Genomic DNA, 6,434 nt, shown 5'->3' with positions numbered 1-6,434 from the left:
AAGATTTCTGAATTTGTGGTGTAAAATGAAACACATATATTTTGCATGACTATAAATTATTGTATAAATGTAAAATATTTAAAAATAAGGAAAGAGGTCATTCTTTTTGTATAAACTAAAAAGAAAATAGATTCACATAAATTAAAATAAAATAGTACTATATTTTGATGATTATTAAATGAGGATTGATTATGTTGAAAGAATCAGGTTTCATGAATAGGTTACTATACTACTTCACTGGCGTACATATATAATATCGTCAATGAAGAACCGTGTCCCTTGAAGCAAAAATCTAAAAAAATATGTGCATAAAAGTGATTTTAATGATTAACCAACAGCTGACAACAAACCAGATCTCGTGAGGATATGTGATGTGCTGATATACATGATTGTAGATGTGTCATACAAATATCGAAAGAACAAGACACTGATCAGAAGATGGAAGCTTATTCTTAGTGCAAGTCAGTTGAACTAGAGTTAAGTTGCTATTTGGATTCCTTGAAGAAGTTTTTCATGGGCTGAAAGTCGGGTAATAATTAGAGAAATTCGTGGTTAAGATGGATTTATTAATTATGGGAATACTTGCTTGGAAAGAAAAAGCATATGAAGAAGTCTTTTAAAAAAAAGTCAAATCCTAATGAAAGTAGGATTCATTGAAATTAAATTTGTGGGCTACAAGAAAAATATCAGCCGAAGGAATTCAGCAATTATAAAAATACTTGTATGAAAGTAAAATGTTTGAAGAGTTAAAAATAAATAAGAACACCAAATCCTAAAAGGATTCTTTTCCATAACTGATTTCTTTTAGGTTTTTGAACATAAATTGGAGAAGGGTTTTGACCAACCTCATGCCTATATTAACCATCACGTTGCTGCTATTGAAGCTAATAATATTCTGCAAAAATCTAAAGATTCATCCAATAAAAGTAGCAAATAATAGCAAGAAGGCGCTTTCAAAAATTAAAAGTTGCACGACTGAAGAATCTTGTATAAAAGACGAAGCCGTTTTAAATTAGAATCTTGTATAAAAGACTAAAGTAGCAATTTTTATTTTATGAAATAAACCAAAAAAAATATCGAATCGGACCGAATAAATATACAATGGAAAAAATATATTTATATATTAAGTTTAAAAATAATAAAATATTAAGTTTTTTTGGGGCTTTGGAATTATGAAATAGTTACAAGTCAACAAGTAATTAAACTCAAAATTCTAATTCTCAAACATATTATGTTACTCCTATTGAAACTAAATTATTTTTGGTATAGCAAGACACAAGGTATTATAGCGATATGAGTAGCAAACTACAATGTATTGATTATGTTTCCTTTCGTATGATTTAGATTTATCTTTTTGAATATTTAATCTTCTATAGACTTTATTCTTGAATCCCAGCTTGGTTAATATCTCTCCACTCATGTTATTTTTTTTTTTTTTTGTATTTGCTTAGTTTCTTTCACGTTGATGTAGAATAGTTGATGGATCTATACGCTAGTCATCTTTAATATTTTCTTAATTCACCATCTTTTAAACTGTAAAAATGTCTAGAGAATTTTGCTAATTCCTATAAAAGTACGTATGTTACTTTTAAATGAACATTTAAAAAAATTATCGAATATTATCGAACAGTACCAATAACAAAGAGAAACCGACATTATTGAGATTGTTTTGAAAAGTCTAATTTTGTTTATACCTAATAGAATAACTGAAAAATTAATATAATATAATTTTTTATAAAATAATTAGTCGAACGAAACCATCGACACCCCTAGTGAGACCTGCTAATCAATAAAGTGAGAAAAATAAAAAAGTTGTAGGTTCTAAATTCTAGTAAGTCTTGATATATAGAAATACTCGATATAATTTAACGAGATTAATTCTTCAATTCAAACAAAGGACGAAAGTGACTGTTTATCTTCGTGCAAAAAAGTTTTACAGAAATTCACACTGCTTATTAGCCAATTAATACCCATTGATAGTAGCAAAATATATTCTCTGCTAAAAAGAAAATCAGAAGAGGACAACCTAGCAAATAGCAGGGCTACTAATGATTGCGTCACCTGTTATATTTCTTTGCTTTTACACGTAGAAGTTAGTACTATACTTCTCTTACCAAAATCATAGAGATCTTTTGCTTCAGTGTAGTAGCCATATTAACAATTACCAATAAAAAATAAAGCTGCTAATTCTCATTCCCCTCAGTAAAAAAGCCTGCAAAATTCACTATTTTTTCTTTTCCAATTTAAGATAAGTTGTAGATGATGATATCACTGTTTAAATCTCAATACCCCAACCGTAGGATGAAGGAAATCGGACGGTAGGGAGTATATGTAGGAGGGACTAGAGGTGAAGAAATCGAGAGAAAGTGTGTACGTAAGGGGAGATTTAATATTCTTTATGGGGGATAGTGAGAAGTAGTAAAAGAAAAGAAAAGAATGGAATGACTAGGAACAGAAAGAAAAGATGGGAAATTGTCAGTTTTCTCGATTAGAGGTTTTGGATAGTAATGGTTAATGGTGAAAAATACTCCACAGCTACTACTATCACAATCAAATAACCAGCAGTGTACACAGTGGTTTGCCAAGTAGGTCTATGCATTTACCTAAATTTCCATTTTCAGGATAAAAAGACCACGTGAGGTTTTTTTTAATCTTTAGATGGAAAGTAAATTTGACTTCTTAACTTGTTAGATTAATAATTAAGTACAGTTTTTTCTTAATTTTTGAATTTCCCGTTCGGAATCTCTTTTGGGTCGGCTTCGGCACCGCGCTCGGAGAAAAAGGCTTCTGAATGAATTTTTTAGAACCCAGCCCTTCAATATTGGAGGTACTCTTGGGATCTGATCTACCCTAAAATTATAAGTTTTCACTTTCTTGTCGTTGACCTCTATCTTTTCTAACCAGACTCCATCCGTTTTGTCAGTTGTTCGAGCATCTTCATCATCTCGGAAGTTTCCCCAGGCTCGAATTTATCTGATTCCACCGCAATTTGTTCATCCCTTCGAGTGTTTTCCCTAACCCGCTCGGGCTCGATCTTGTTAGGGACGTGCACTTTGGGTCTGCAACTGCACTATTGCCAACATTTCGAAAACCAACCGCAAGCAGACCCCATCTCCTTTCTCTTCGGGTGCTTCTCGAGCCGATGGTCGGGGTGTCCCGCAAATGCTGTTTTTAGGGTCAGTTGGCAAGTTGATGTTGATGGCCATATGTGAGTTAGCGTCGATCGGGTCATCGACTAAGATACCATTGAGATGAACAGGGGGCACATCATTGCTAGGTACCAAGTTATCATTTTTATCGTGGTAGCTTGACACAACGTCAACGTTGAAGTGACCAGATTGAGAATTTGCATTCTTAGGTTAACTTGAAATCAAACTTCAAAGAATAAGTGTAAAATAGGGTGTGTTACGGAGATTCGTATTAAATCTCCATTATTATTGCCCCATGGTGGACATCAAACCGTTTATCCTTAAAAATGAGTAATAATTAAAATTTTCGTGGTTTAAAGGATACGTGATTTAATTTAACACGCGAGTGATATAAGAACAAGAAATAATTAAATTAAAGAGGGATATAGCGATCAAATCAAAGACAATGGAACAATTAAACCTAGCGTTGAAGTGATCACTGAAATCGGCTCCGATCGAAACCCTTGATATGGGCTCGGTTGTAACTAAAGAAAAGGAAAACTGAAGAACACTTTTGAACAACATTAAATAAGTAAAAAAAAAATCGGTAAATGTCGATTTGCAATTGATATTAGATGGAATTTGCGCTGTAATATCTGGTTGAGGATGGATGTTACGGTTTTCCGTTCATTGTACTTAACCGTTTCTCTTTTTCCTTAGTCTCAAACCTGCACTTCGCTCGGACACGATGCTCAACCGTATCTGATCTCGAATGCACAGTCCGTCCTCTCCGGTTTTAAAAACGAGGAACCCTTCGACTTTACTTGAGGTTGCGTCAGATCATGCTTTCCTTTTATTTCTTTACCGGATGGGAAAATCGGAGGTAACATTACCCCCCATTTTACCGTACAGATACTTATCTTGTTTGTGGGTCGTATCACTACTCCTGCAAAGGGGTAAAAAAGAATCTGATGTCCCTGAGACTTAATTAATATCAAAATAGTACTACATGTTTTCACCAAATTAAATATTAAATGATTTTTGGTAAAGTACTACTAGTAACATTTAGGAGTTGTAATTAGCATATATAAACTCAATGTTTATAACCAAAGGATATTATAATCTACAATTATTAACTGATTCAAATAATGAAAACAAAGTTCATAAGCTACGTGAAATCCATTTCAGTTCGAGATTAGTACTATTAATTCTCTTAACCTTGAAATAGATTCTCATGATTCATAGATTGTACTTCTTCAAACATGTATAATATATATACTATACGATTTTCTTTAAAAAAAAATTAAAATATTTGATGAAACCTAAGGAATGTTATTATTTTGGGGATTGGTTTCATAGCATATTTTCCATAAATGATAAAACTATGAAGACTTATATTATATTGGCTATCTTTGTCTCACTTTATTGAGAAAAGCTAACATGCACATATAGTACAACTTTTTTTTTAATGTGTAGGCCAAGTAAGTTGGTGGAACCTCTTTTGAAGAAGCTCATTTAAAGGCAATATCATTTTCAACAGAAAGAAGGTTCCGCATTTTCGGAGTATTGTACTGTTTTTATAAATCTTTGCCAGTAGGATGCATGGATCATAACTCTCGTTTGGACAGCTTTAACAAAATGCTCTTTTGGGGAAAAATTGTGGAGAATTTTTGGAAAAAAAAAATAATAATTTAAATATGTTGAATTATGTGAAATTCAGAAAACTTGCCCCTCGTTAATACTTTATCACAAACGTACCCGTGTCGACCAATACTTGATCCAAATTATATACTCTTATTTTAAATTGTCCCCTGTAGAAAGCATATTTGATTTCATGCACATCCTATGAGAGCATATTTGGCCTATTAAAATTCTTAAGCTTTTACGTTATTGACTTGTCTTGTTTATTTTATGACAATATAATAAAAGTTTGTAATGATAAAATTCTCCGAAAATCGATTGCTTTCCTTCCGTAAATCTTAAACCATGTTTTCTACACTTTGCTTTCCTGTGTTCCTAAGCCAGGCTTCTCCTTATTTCTAAGCAAAGTGCACATGTTTATATGAAGCGAGTATCAAGTAAGTAATTTATTTTTGAGAATTTTTCATAAAGCACCATCTTTTAGGTCTAATTAGCCATTTATAGATATATTTTGCTATATTACGTGTTATAGATATCTTTTATGTTTTTATACAATATATTTTATGTATTTAAGTTATTGTATTCATTAATACAATAGAAAAAATAGGCGTTAAAAAGGGAATTCCAGCTAAGGTTGATATGTATTTAACTGTATTCACGCGACATTAACGTGAATACAGTAACGTATCTGCGCAAAATCTGGAAGGTTAAACTAGTTAATAACATAAGGAAATCAAATCACATGATATTCTCCTAATTTAACTCAACGAACAAAAACTAGTACCCATTAATCTGTATTCTGCCATACACGATTCAAGCTAAAAAAAGCAGCGAAAACCAGAGCAACATCTGTTCGAAGTTCTTCCATTCACTTCTTCTTTTTCTCTGTTCGCAGATATCAATTCAACCACGGAAAATTAGATTGATACAATTATATACAAAATATGGTATAGTTCCTTTTATACATATGGCAAGTTTAACAGTATTGTTGCGTCATTCTGTCAAGTGGAACGATGAGGGAAATTACATCGATTTTTCAATTGAGGGAATATTGATAAAGGAGTATGCCTCCTTTAATGATTTGGTTGCTTCAATTTCTAATCAACTGGGTATAGATTTGAGCTCAAAGTCCATTAAAATTCAATACAAAGTAGAAGGAAATTGCACGCCAATAGAAATACACAATGATATGGGTTACAAAGAGTATGTAGAATTGAAAAAAGAGAATAGAGAATTTGGTACGTATCCTTTGTGCATAACAACTATTGAAAAAGAACTTGTATCCGGATGTAGTTTAAATCAAAGTGACATTGTGCATATAGACGAAGCAGTTCAAAGGTACGATTCCGATACAGATGATACACCGGCTCTAGATTTTGTCAATTCAGGAGAAGCGAATGGAGTGTTCGAACTCCACAAGGATTTGATAATTTCAAAAACTAATCAAAGGGAGGTTATGGCTGGACAAGTGTATAAGGATAAGGCTACATTGAAAGAGGTGATGGAGAATTATGCTATAGCTCAAAGGTTTGAATTCCGGGTTGATAGGTCTAATGCTGTCAGGTTTGCATGTATTTAAGTTTTTTTTTTGTATTTTCTATTATTGATTCGAGTTGTAAGTTTAACGTTGTTGTATTTATGTGTATTTTTGGATTTCCTCTTGAT

This window comes from Nicotiana tabacum, chromosome 18 (genome assembly GCF_000715075.1).
Source record: "Nicotiana tabacum cultivar K326 chromosome 18, ASM71507v2, whole genome shotgun sequence".
Taxonomy (NCBI): Eukaryota; Viridiplantae; Streptophyta; class Magnoliopsida; order Solanales; family Solanaceae; genus Nicotiana; species Nicotiana tabacum.
Note: the sequence above shows the minus strand (reverse complement) of the source record.